This window comes from Urocitellus parryii, unplaced genomic scaffold (genome assembly GCF_045843805.1).
Source record: "Urocitellus parryii isolate mUroPar1 unplaced genomic scaffold, mUroPar1.hap1 Scaffold_67, whole genome shotgun sequence".
NCBI classification, from domain to species: Eukaryota; Metazoa; Chordata; class Mammalia; order Rodentia; family Sciuridae; genus Urocitellus; species Urocitellus parryii.
The window spans coordinates 1,350,548-1,363,118 of record NW_027554122.1 but is presented as its reverse complement, the minus strand read 5'-3'; the positions used below and the strand labels follow the sequence as shown (position 1 = coordinate 1,363,118).

The window sequence follows — 12,571 nt, the reverse complement described above, 5'->3', positions numbered from 1 at the left end:
ATCTAAACAAAATAAAAATCAGTCAGTAGGGAAATCTAGACTTGTATTATACTAAACATTTGTGAGTACTAGACACTACCCTGTGTAACCAACACACCCTGGAACCTAGGAGCTATTGAGTGCCTTCTGGGATTGTGCACCTCAATAGCCTTGTTGAGAAAGATTAAGATTCTGGGAAGAAAAATTAGGACAAGCAGATGGGACTCATTGTTTAGGAGTACCTCAGGCAAATCTATATTGAAGGATGAGAAGAAATGTACCCTGGGGTTCAAGTAGGTGGTTTTGAATCACAAGGGAAGGATGTGGAAGACATCCCCTACCTCCCATTCAGGCTTCTTGCCCAAGGCCATGCAGGACTGCAGAATGAGCCCTCAGGTATGGTAGCTGTCTAACACGAGTAAGGATGCTTTGGGTACCTCCCAAGATGCTATATATTACGGCAACTGGGCTAGCATGATTGTTGATTCAGCTGGCAGCTATTGATAAAGTTCTACGGGAGGCCACAGGAAAGAGAGTAGTGCTCTCAGACCCAAGAATAGCACCTGCCCAGCTTCTACCAGCTACCCCCACCTTTTTGAGCTTTTACAGAAATGCAGTTAGTAGAATTTAAGGGTTTCAAAGAAGATTCTGGTCAATTTCTGTTGGTAGAGAGAAAGTCAGATGGCAGCAAGCTTGGCATATTCCTGCTCTGAGCATAGGTCTTAATAAGTTTCTGGTCTCAGAAAATCACTCTTAAGTGATAAGATTGCCGATAATGTCCAATAGAAAAGTAAATTCATAAGTTCTCACTTAACACTTTAATCTTCCATAGAGGATAGAGTCACAACTGGAGAAGTGGGCCTTATAGGTTAGACTACATTGGAAGAATGCCAGTCAGTGTTTATTCAGGTAAATGCAGTCTTGCAGCTGACTGGCAGGAAAATATGACTATGTCTTGTGATATAACCCATGTATATTCTGAGGAGTAAAGGTATCACTTTAATAAGTTTGTATATATACTAAAGTATAAAATTAGCTCAAGGTTGTTAATTAGTAAAGATGTTATTATAGCCCTGATGTAAACTCACATACATTTAATTAAAGCAAGCAATTTTCAATTCCAGAAGTCACATCGTGAATATTTGACACAAGAAGGCCAGTTTATATGTTTAGCAAAAGATGGAGGGAGAAAGAAATAGCAGAGCACAAGTAAGAGAATATTAGTTTTAGTAGTACTATGGTTGGCCTACACCCCCTTCCTGGAGCACATGCCTGCACATGAGACTGGATAGGGAATGTGAATGTATTTCTTAACTGGAGGTTTCTTTGGATATTTTGTTCTATGAATATTTTATGTGGCCACCCATTCTGGTGTTTTATGCTAATTTCTCATGCAGCATGTCCTTTGTAAGCTATTTCAACTGAAAGAAATAGCAGTGAGCAATCCAGGGTAATTTTGACTTTAGTAATAGCTGCTCCATTTACTGATTTGAGAACTTCAGGCCCATGCATGGTTGACAGTGCTGTATTTAGAGGTATGATGAGGAATTTGTATAAATTTCCTCTTTGCTTTTTGGTGGCTGTGTTAGGAAGGAACGAAGATTCACCATCCTTTCAGTGAGAATTTATAAGGTTGCAGCCACCCTATTTTCTGATGTGGAGAACAGGGAGTAAAAACAGGAATAATGGGCTGGGGTTGTGGCTCAAGGGGTAGAGCATTTGCCTTGCATGTTTGAGGCCCTGGATTCAATCCTCACCACCATGTAAAAAAAATAAAGTTATGTGTACATCTACAACTAAAAATATTTAAAAAAAAAAAAAAAAGAAAACAGGAATAGTGACCACCTTGATTTTTGTATCATGATGAGGAACCATGATATTTTGGAAGATAAGGAGCAGTTCTTGGAGGTATTGGAGGAAGAATTAAAGGCAGTTAGGCAAAATTTTGCATGTTATTGATGTTTGGTTGCTATGGAATATACATAAAAAGACATTATAAAATCTTACTAGTTTATCAGTTAGAATGAAAAGTTATTATACATTAGTCAAAAACATAGTATTTTTCTTAAGCAATTTAATGTCATTTTGTCATCTCCTAAGAGCAAAAAAGATATTTGTAATGATAGAAGTCTTTGGCTTACCATACTGAAAATTATTGCATTTTAGTATATTAGTGTTCTGTGTGTTTCTACAAATGCATAATAACTCAAACAAGTCTGTTTTCAAGTATTGGAACATTTTCACTGAAAATATAAGCAAACTATAATGGAACCACTTTCAAAGATGTGAAACTCCACGTAATTTTACAGTAAAAATTTTTTCCCAGTTGGGATTTGTATTTTGTTTTCATTGTAGGCTTAGATGCCGTGGGACCTTTTTTTTCTCGATATGGAGCATCTCTTAAGGAGCTTGATTTTAGCATCATGACGTTCCTTTGGAGTGAGAAATATGGCCATAAACTAGCCTCTATAGAAGGAAAGCAACTTGATTACTTCTGTGAACCAGCATCATTAAAAGAAGCACATTGTTTAATATGGCTATTGGAAGAACACAGAGACAAGTTCCCAGCATTGCATAGTGCTTTAGATGAATTCTTTGATATAATGGGTATGTGGACCAAGCTTGGATTTATATTGTATTTAATCTTAAAGAAAATATCTGAAAAAGGAGCTGCTCCTATAAATACTTAATGTGAGAATTATTATAGTACAATCAGTTCACTTGGAAAAGATGATTGATGAGAGAGCATGAAAGTGCTGAGGGCTTCGGAGGAAAAACCCAGCACTGGGTTCTCCCTGTTAGAGGAAAACTGTGGAGCAGGGATAGAATCTTGAGATGGCCTATGAAAGCCTGTAAAAGTGGAAATAGAATTAATTGGACAGGTGGAAGTTGGGCCTTAGAGAGGTGGCTTAGAGGGGAGCTGAGAGGCCTCTTTGGATAACTGCATGGAGTCCAGTTTGACACAGTAGACTAATTAGCAGTTAATTTCCTAGGCTTCTCTTGGATTTTAGTTTCCTTATCCTTAAAAAAATGAAATGATTTGGAGCCAGTGATCTCTGATCCTGTTTTACTTCAAAATTCTAATATTCTTAATTTTTAATGTTTTTATCTTTCATTCTGTGTGTGCACCCTAATAGTCTTCTCTCCTTTTTTTTATCAGTCTCCTCTGTATGTTGTTAGAAGTTAGATTCAAATTTCATGCCATTTGATTTAAAAATCTGACCTTGTATTACAGTGTCACACATTATAAAGTTCAAATACAGTATAAAAAACTGAAAAGCTTGCTTTTGTTTTGGTTCTTAGCAAAATGAACATTTGCATATAGATGGCGTTGTCTTTCCAGGATACTGTTTTCTAATGGGAGGTGACGTGCTACTTGATAGCCTGAATTTAGTGCCATCAGTTATTGCTGTTGGTAATAAATTTTATCTTGAAACTAAGCCTACAAAACCCAGTGTATGTTGAGTCACACAACAGGACCACTACAAAAGACAGTTTTCTCTTAGTGACCACTCTTCCCAATTCTTATGTTCTATACCTAAAATACTCAGAACATCTGGCTGCCAGTTTCACTGCTGTCATCCATGGAGTCAGAAGCTACCAATCAAATTTATGGTGATCTCAACAGATTTTCAACTCTAGTAGCTGTGTCTCCCACCCTCACCCCAGACATTTTGAGTATTATGTCTTATTATTTAAAAGGAGGATAGTATTAACTTTTCAAAATCCACTGATCTTTTATATCAGGGTATTCAATAATTCCACCAATGACATGAATATTGGGACTCAAGTTTCACTTCTGAAATCTGGATGCATGTTTTCCTAGACAATTTCTGTGTAGTCAGCTAAAGGCCCTTGCAAAGCAACATGACTAAACCCACTTACCACATCTCAAAGACTTGTTTTTCCTAAACTTTTGTTAGTGACTGCAAGGAAAGCTAAGAACAGGGAGATGGGAGAGTGAGAAATGAAAGGCGGCGACAAGGCAGAGATACACACAGAAAAGTGTTTGGTGGAGCCGAAAAATAAAGGCCATCTCTCCATAGACAGAGATAGGCAACACAGGTTTGGGGTTCAAGACTTTTCTGAGGTCAACAGTAGGGATCATAGCTGTGAAAGCTGTGGCTGAGGGTGCCCCCAACCACCCAGTAACCCTGGGAGTGCTAGATGATCAACAGTCACTTTCCAGGACCTGTAGGTCATTTAGGTTGACTGGAGACATGGGTCTTTCCTGAAATGTCTGATGGTGTGCAGAGAGGGCGTTTGGCAGAATAGAGGGCCTGGTCCCATGATGGAATCCAGTTCGGGGCTCAAGGATGCTCAGTGACCCTCAAAGAGGGGATCAGGCACTCTGTGGAACCTGATCCCAGGTTTCGGCACCAATGAAAGGAAAGTGAGGAACCGGCAAATGGGAGAGCAATAAATGAAATATGGAGACCAGACAGAGATACATATGTGAGTTTGTTTGTCAGAGCTGATAAATAAAGGCCATCTCTCCATAGAAGGAGAGAGGCAACACGGGCTTAGATTTCAAGACTTTCCTGGGAGAGGCTCAGGGATTAGAGCCAGGTGGGTCCTAATGTGGACTGTTATGGGTGGGGTTGGTACACCCTTGGGTGGGAAAGAATGTGGGGTGGTGAAGGGTTGGGTTGGTATGAGGAAGCTGGAAAATGGTGACTGTCCCTTAGGATGGCCGTCCAGATGTCTGGGGAAGTGACCTTTGATTGTCTACTATAAGCAAGGACCTTATAGTGACCATTGTCGTAAATCTAATTTTTAAGCAAAAAAAAAACCTTAAAATTACCCTTTATTCTTTTCCCTATTACTAGTTCTGTTCCCTATTACTAGTATTAACTAGTTTGTCACCAGGTCCAAATAAGCTTTATCTTTAATTTGTCCTTTCCTATGCATCTCATTTTCCTAAGCCAAGAGAAGACCTTAATTCTCTTTCCATGATTAGACCATTATAGAAGTCTCCAAACTGGCTTTCATGCCTGTAATTTTCCTCTTACTCCTACTGGAGACTCCTGTAGAATATCTGTTACTGAAAGCTTTCTGCAAAGGAAATATTAGTTCTGCCTGCAGATTACATTCACCATCTCTCTGCACTTTCTCTAGCTGCCCTCTGAGCTTACACCTACTGATGCTATATCCAGACCTGTCTTGTGCTTTCATGCCTCTTGCCATTGCTTATGCAGCTCTAGCCACAGCTTTCCCTTTGCCTGTTTATTCCAAGTCTAACTTAAATTTCTTCTCTTCCCCAAAGCCCTCTCTAACTCCCCTTGGGCCTCTTGACTGAAGACTATTATTTCATCAGGTTTTTTGACATCTTATTTGTCATACCTGTAACATTATGTTTAGTTAGTCATTTTGCCCTTGGATTTGTTTTGTTTGCAGTGCCAGGGATTGAACCCCAAACCCTGCATATGTTAGGCAGTTCCTCAATCACTGAGCTACACCTACAACCCCTTTTTTAAAAATTTTGAGATAGGGTCTCACTAAGTTGCCCTAGCCTTTAACTTGTGATTCTTCTGCCTCAGCCTCCCTAATAACTAGGATTATAAGAGTGAGCCACCTGCCCCACTACATTACTACCCTTGGTTTTTAAACTAAACGTTTATCAGAGCCAAATAAGGAATAGAATATAGTCTGTGATAGTGGTCTTGAGGTAGTTTTAAGACTTAAGTATATTATATGGTAATGTAAATATTTAGTTTCCTCATAGAACCTTCTGTTTCTTCTACAGATAACCGCTGTACTGTATTAAGGAAACAAGATAGTGGTGAAGCTCCGGTAAGCTACTTGACCACTTTAAATCATATGTTCTAATTTGCATTAGCCAAAGGAGAAGAGGAACAACGAGGCCAGTATTTGCTTACATCACAGGTAGCATTTCAGAACCAAATTGAGAGGATTTCTGAATATGTCTGCCATTTCATTAGAAAGTTATTTCCACTCATCCTCTTAGGAATGGGGCGTTCCTCAGCAAACTCTGAGGCTTAAGTTAAATACTTTCCATAAAGTTTTACAACTAATAAATGTTAATATTAGAAGGAGAAAAGGAAAAGTTCTTTAGTTGAGAAAAAAATTGTGGTATTTTTGTGCTGAAGGAAAATAAAGAGACTTTGTTTCACTTAGCTCCAACATGAGTTTAACTTAAGAGTAATTCAAGAGTTGTTTTCCTTGACAACTTGTGGTTGTCTTTTATTCTTTCTGGCAGGCCAGAAATTCTTCATTTGAGGAACATGATTAAATAATGAAAAGGATAGCACTGTGGCAGTTTTCAAAGAGAAAGATACTTGTTTATCAGTTTTCAGGATCAAATATATGGAATTCTGTCTTACTCTGCTCTATCAGATTTTGCCCTGCTAAGTATGGAAGTACAGCTAACATACACATATAGAGAAATTAATACTGCTCCTTTCACTCTTTGTGCCCCGTTATCTGGCTGGGTGTGGAACATCTGTTTGCTTAGTAAAAGGGATATCATTAAATGCTATTATAGCACATAATCAGAATTACTTAAAAGTTTAGTTAATTATTTAGAATAACATAAGCCCTGTTGAAAATGAAATTAAAATGTTAGGACAATTTAATTTTAATCATAACATTTGGCATTATTAAGCCTTTTCTTCTTTTTTATTATAAGCCATAGCACTTGGGCTGATATACAACATTTTATATACATATAACTGATGATTAGTCTGTGAAACTTAATGTGGTTTGTTTATGTTGACATACATAATGCTGTTATTTGAGTGTTCATTGTTTTGTTTTGTTCCCCCCCACACATTTTTCAGTTCAGTTCTACCAAGGTTAAAAACAAAGGCAAGAAAAAGAAGCCAAAAGACACAAAGGTATGGAATATTTTCTGAATCAATTCCTGCCCAGACTCTCAAAAATGGATATATAAGTTAGAAATAAGCAATTCTTTTTTTAAGAGAGAGTGAGAGAGGAGAGAGAGTGAGAGAGAGAGAGAGAGAGAGAGAGAATTTTTAATATTTATTTTTTTTTTTTAGTTCTCGGTGGACACAACATCTTTGTTGGTATGTGGTGCTGAGGATCGAACCCGGGCGACACGCATGCCAGGTGAGCGCACTACCGCTTGAGCCACATCCCCAGCCCAGAAATAAGCAATTCTTGCAGTATTTTGAAACATTTTGTAGAGAAAGACTTTCTAGGGTTTAGTCTATTTTGGCAGTCTTCTATATTTTGAGGAAATTTAAGGTTCATGTTGCACATAAATAACTCTTGAAAGAAACTCTTAATCTTTATAGTTATTTATATTTTATAGATATTTCTGAGTAAAAATATAATGTAGTACTCTATTATGGATAGCCATAGGGTAGAGTTCCTGTCTTGGTTCTACCAATTATTTTCTGTGACCTTGAGCAAGTTATTTGACTTTCCTGTGCCTGTTATAATAACCTTTGCTTATTAGGTAGTAAATCTTTAATAATTATTTATTATTATTTCTGTGCTGAATTTTAGGGAGAGATAAGAATATATAAGATATTGTTTTCTATATCTCATATAAGAGCAGATAAGATATTGGTTTCTAGTATTCAAAAGCTCTTGTTGGACTTATTTATTTAAATATTTATTATCTAAAATATTCAAATAAGAATGATGAATTCTAGTCATCATATCAGTCTTAGAATTGATGGGAACTTTTCCTTTTCACCTATGGCTCTATTCTCATTATTTCAGCATCATAGTGCATTCCTCTTGGTTTCAGCATGTCTTGGGGGCAAAAGAGGAACAGGGGTAGAGAGAATGAGCAAGTGTTCAAGGAGGATGCAGGCAGCTTGGAATTCCAGTATAAGATTCCTTGTACCTTTGACCATGTGTCTTTAACTAATATGGAAATTTAAGTGACATTTAAAGTTTTTTGGAGGACTGGAAACTATCCCAAATGTTAATTTGAATTTATTTCTGGCCATTGAAACTTATATTACTATGTGTTCCTATTTATAAGAAAATTTGGATAGGTTTTTCATATTGTTTTAAATATTATTTAAATATTGTTTTAAATATTAAAAATAGGTTTTAAATATTATACAAATGTTTATAAATTTTAATGATAATGTTTTTCTTTCATAGACTTTTAAATTAGATGTCATTGTCATTTTTTTTTCTTTTAAACCAGCCAATGTTAGTTGTTTCTGGAACAACTACAGTAACACCAAATAATGAGACTATCAGTTCAGGTGAAGATTATAAGTAAGTATGATTGTTAGAATTATTGCCTCATTATAACTCACATGCTTTTCACTTGATAAGGCATGTTAATTTAATGTACTCTAAACTTGTGTTTTATTTCCCTTTCATTTTTAAAGATTTACTTATTGACAACCTGATATAATATATCTCAATTTAATTAATAGCATGGCTTGTCATTAAGAATTCTTATGAGTTAAAGTCTCAGGAATGGTGATTTATTCAGTAAGCATATATTGAGGACGCACTGTGTTCAGGGCACTATGGGAAATCCCTAGAAAAATGTCTAGAAAATGTCCTTTAAAGTATTCAGTAAAGAGATTGTCCTATTGATAATTAACTAATGCTACTATAATAGGAGAAAGAAGCTATTTTGGAATCTATATATGATGTTATGGTTTAACTTTATCAGTTTTAAAGAAACTGATAATACCAAACAAAGAAGCTCACATTTCTTAGGGAGTTTAAGAACAGTTAAAATTTGGGCTGGGGTTGTGGCTCAGTGGTAGAGTACTTGCCTCAAATTTGTGAGGCACAGGGTTCAATCCTCAGCACCACATAAAAATAAATAAAGGTATTGTGTCTATCTACAACTAAAAAATATATTTAAAAAAGAAGAAGAAGAACAGAGGCTGGGGATATAGCTCAGTTGGTAGAGTGCTTGCCTTGCATGCACAAGGCCCTGGGTTCGATCCCTAGCACCAAAAAAAGAAAAAGAACAGTTAAAATTTGCGCTCATTGGGGCTGGGGATGTGGCTCAAGCAGTAACGCGCTTGCCTGGCATGCACGGGGTGCTTGGTTCGATCCTCAGCACCATATAAAAAATAAAATAAAGATTTTGTGTCCACCAAAAACTAAAAAATAAATATTAAAAAATTCTCTCTCCCCTCTTCCCCCCCCTCTCTCTCTCTTAAAAAAATTGCACTCATTTTCATGAATTCTCTAAGTAGAGGAATTAAGATCCAGTCTTTGTCCATTTGGGCTGCCAGAACAATATACCATAAACTGAGGGGCTTACAAACAACAGAAATTTACTTCTCACAATTTGGCTTTTCCCAGTTCTTTAGGCTAAGAAGTTCAGGATCAAAGAGCTGACATGTCTGTTGTCTCATGAGGGTCTGGTTCATAGATGGTACCTTCTCACTTTTTTCTCACATGGTACATGGACAAGTGTTTTAGTCAGCATTTTTGCTGCTGTGACCAAAAGATCTAACAAGAACACTTTTAAAGGAGGAAAAGTTTATTTGGGGGTCATGGTTTCAGAGGTCTCAGTCCATTGACATCAGCTTCATTGTTCTGTACCAGAGGCAGCACATCATGGTGGAAGGAGGTGGTAGAGGAAAGCAGTAAGGCTGTCAGACCCCAATCATTTTACCTCAAAACTTTCTTGCATTGTCTCACATGTGAGATTTTGTGGGACACATCATGTCTAAACCATAAAAATAAGGCAGCTTTCTAAAGATACTTTTGTAAAGGTACAAATCCCATTCATCATGTCTTTGCCCTCATGACCTATGAGTTTTTGGGGAACGCAGACATACAGATCATAATATAACAGTCTCCATTGAAATGAACGAATATGTATGAGGCATTACTCTAAGGCATTTACATATATAAATTAATTTAATCCATTCCTCCACTCTAAGATATAAGTACTGATATTGTGTCCATAGTATAAATAAAGAAACTCAGGCAGTTGTAGTTGAATGACTTGCTCCAGGCACAAGGCTTATATAAATAGCAGAGCCAGGATTTAAACCATACTGTCTGGTTTAGGTCTCACACTCAATCGACTGTATCTTTTGAAAGTACTAAAATCTCATATTCTTTTTTAAAAAATATTTGTTTATTTATTTTTAATTATAGGTGGATACAGTGTCTTTATTTTTTACTTTATGTGGTGCTAAGGATCGAACCCAGTGCCTCACGCATGCTAGTTGAGCACTCTACCTCTGAGCCACAACCCCAGCCCTCATATTCTTTTTTTAAAGAAATCTTTTTATTAGTACTTTTTACCAGTCTCAATATCACTTAAATTAATAGCAATTATAAGATCTTCATTTGTCTCTCAACCCTTTAACAAGTTACAATTAATACAACATTGATTTTTTTTTTTAAACTGGAGCTGTGGGAAAATGTGCTTGGTTTAGGGCTAAATTAAAAGTGCTTACTTAGAATGTCAGATATAATGTTTCTTGACTATAATTATGAAGGGTATCTTTTCCACACTAAGCTCTCTGGTAGTACTTTCCTTCCACATAAAATCAAGTCATATGTTCGTTACCATCATGTTGTTTTTTTCCATTAAAAGTTCACCTAGCCTATCCAAAAGTTTATTATTAACAAAATTATTTTTTTAATTAGAAGACGCAATTCAGATTCTGCAGGCCCATTTGCTGTGCCTAACCATTTTCAGCAAAATGTAGAAGAATTTGAAGCTCTCTATGACCAGCACAGTAATGAATATGTTGTCTGCAATAAGAAAATATGGGATATTAACCCAAAACAAAAATGCTCAACTCTGTATGAGTAAGTAGATTAATATTGCTACAACTAATATTCCTTATACTAAGACTGCCAATTAAAAATCAAAAGTAATTTTTTTTTACAGTACTCATTTATTGGTTCACAATCTCTGGGGAAGAATATTCTGAGAACATTTGCCACATATTACATGTAGTTAATTGAGGATTTTTAATTATTAAATTTAGGGTCATACTAATCTTTGGTTTTGACAGTTTGAACTGCTAATATAGATACTTCTAAAATTGTTCTGGTATGTCTCGATAGAAACGAAAAGCAAAGCTTTCAGCTATAATATTTTTATCATGAATTCCTAGGTATTCATTTGACAGAATAATATGATTATTTGGTCTCATTGTTCTTATGTTGAAGGATGCAGTGGCTTGGCATCTCAAAATGCAGCATCTCAATTGGCATCTCAATTATGTAGCTTGGTGAAGTATTACTCTTTTTATTGGGGAAAAGAATCCTAGGATACTATTAGTACTTCAGCTTGGATTATAATTGTTCAGCTGTGTTAATAGTACAAATACAGAATCCTGTCTTCTATTAGAGACTGGACTTCCTGAAAATGATGCAAAAGAGAAACATACTTTCCTTTTTTTAAAAAAAATATTTTTTAGTTGTTGATAGACTTTCATTTTATTTATTTATATGCGGTGCTGAGAATCAAATCCAGCACCTCACATACCTCAGGCAAGTGTGGTATTGCTGAGCCACAACCTCAGCCCCAACATACTTTCCTTTATAAGTGACTGGGTGTGAGTTACTTTAGGATTGAAAATATGAATGCAAAATTTAACAATTGAAGTTTGAGTAGGGTGGATAAAATCTAGGGAACCGCTTACCATTCTGAGATTGGCATTAATAAGCAGTACACAAGGCTTTGTTTAAGAAATTGAGGGTTAGGATCTCTATTAAGAAATTAATTTTAAAACTAACTATTTTCCTGAAAATTCTGTCACTCATTCATACTATGGTCATTTCTTCTTTTTTCTTCAACCCATTATTGCCATTCAGTCTAGTTAAAATTGGGTTTCGTTTTTGTGATTTTTCCTTAGAATTGAAATACTGAGCAAATCATATTTCCATAGGACTCCTAGATGACAAAATATTTACTTATAAAATTACACTGGTATTCTTAAAATATCTTGGAATTTGCTTCAAGCATCCAAAACTGAAGCTAAAATATGTAGTTTTTAGTAGCTTCTTTCTTAAAGAATTTATTGCCACTGAAGTGGGAAGAAATTAAACAGATTTATGAGAAAAAAGTAGTCTGATTTGTTTTTTTTTATTTTTGAGATAAAATTTATATCTTATCATAGTAGAAAACATAGAAGTTATAGGAAGGTATATCTTAAAACCTAATTCTTGAAATTTCTAAAGTAAACTGGGTGTGGTGGTGCACAGCTAACATTCTGGAGGTTCAGGAGGCAAGTTCAAGGCCAGCCTCAGCAACTTAGTGTAGCCCTGAGAAACTTAGGGAGATCCTGTCTCAAAATAAAAAGTAAAAAGGGTTGGGATGTGGCTCAATGGTTAATCGTCCTGAGTTCAATCCCTGGTACCAAATTTAAAAAAGTAAACATATGATGGCTTATTTTATTGGCTAAGTATAAAAGGAAATTAAAATTAAACTTTTATATTTGAAAAGAATGTTGACTAGAAAAATATTGGACAAGGAGTCAAGAATATGGGGTTAACTACTATAAATTAAGCTTTTCTTGACTTTAGTGTAACATCTTTTTTTAATATTTATTTTTTTATTTGTAGTTGGAAACAATACCTTTATTTCACTTATTTATTCTTATGTGGTGCAGAGGATTGAACCCAGGGTCTCTCATGTGCAAGG

At 35.8% G+C, this 12,571-nt stretch overlaps 1 long non-coding RNA gene across 1 annotated transcript; it reads left to right on the top strand.

The window, feature by feature from the left end:
• Positions 1-2,525: 2,525 nt before the first annotated feature.
• Positions 2,526-10,829, top strand: LOC144252929 (uncharacterized). The gene is made up of 6 exons (XR_013343081.1): positions 2,526-2,586; positions 5,726-5,772; positions 6,780-6,836; positions 6,999-7,068; positions 8,129-8,202; positions 10,564-10,829. It is a non-coding gene; the product is annotated as an uncharacterized LOC144252929 (long non-coding RNA).
• Positions 10,830-12,571: the final 1,742 nt, after the last annotated feature.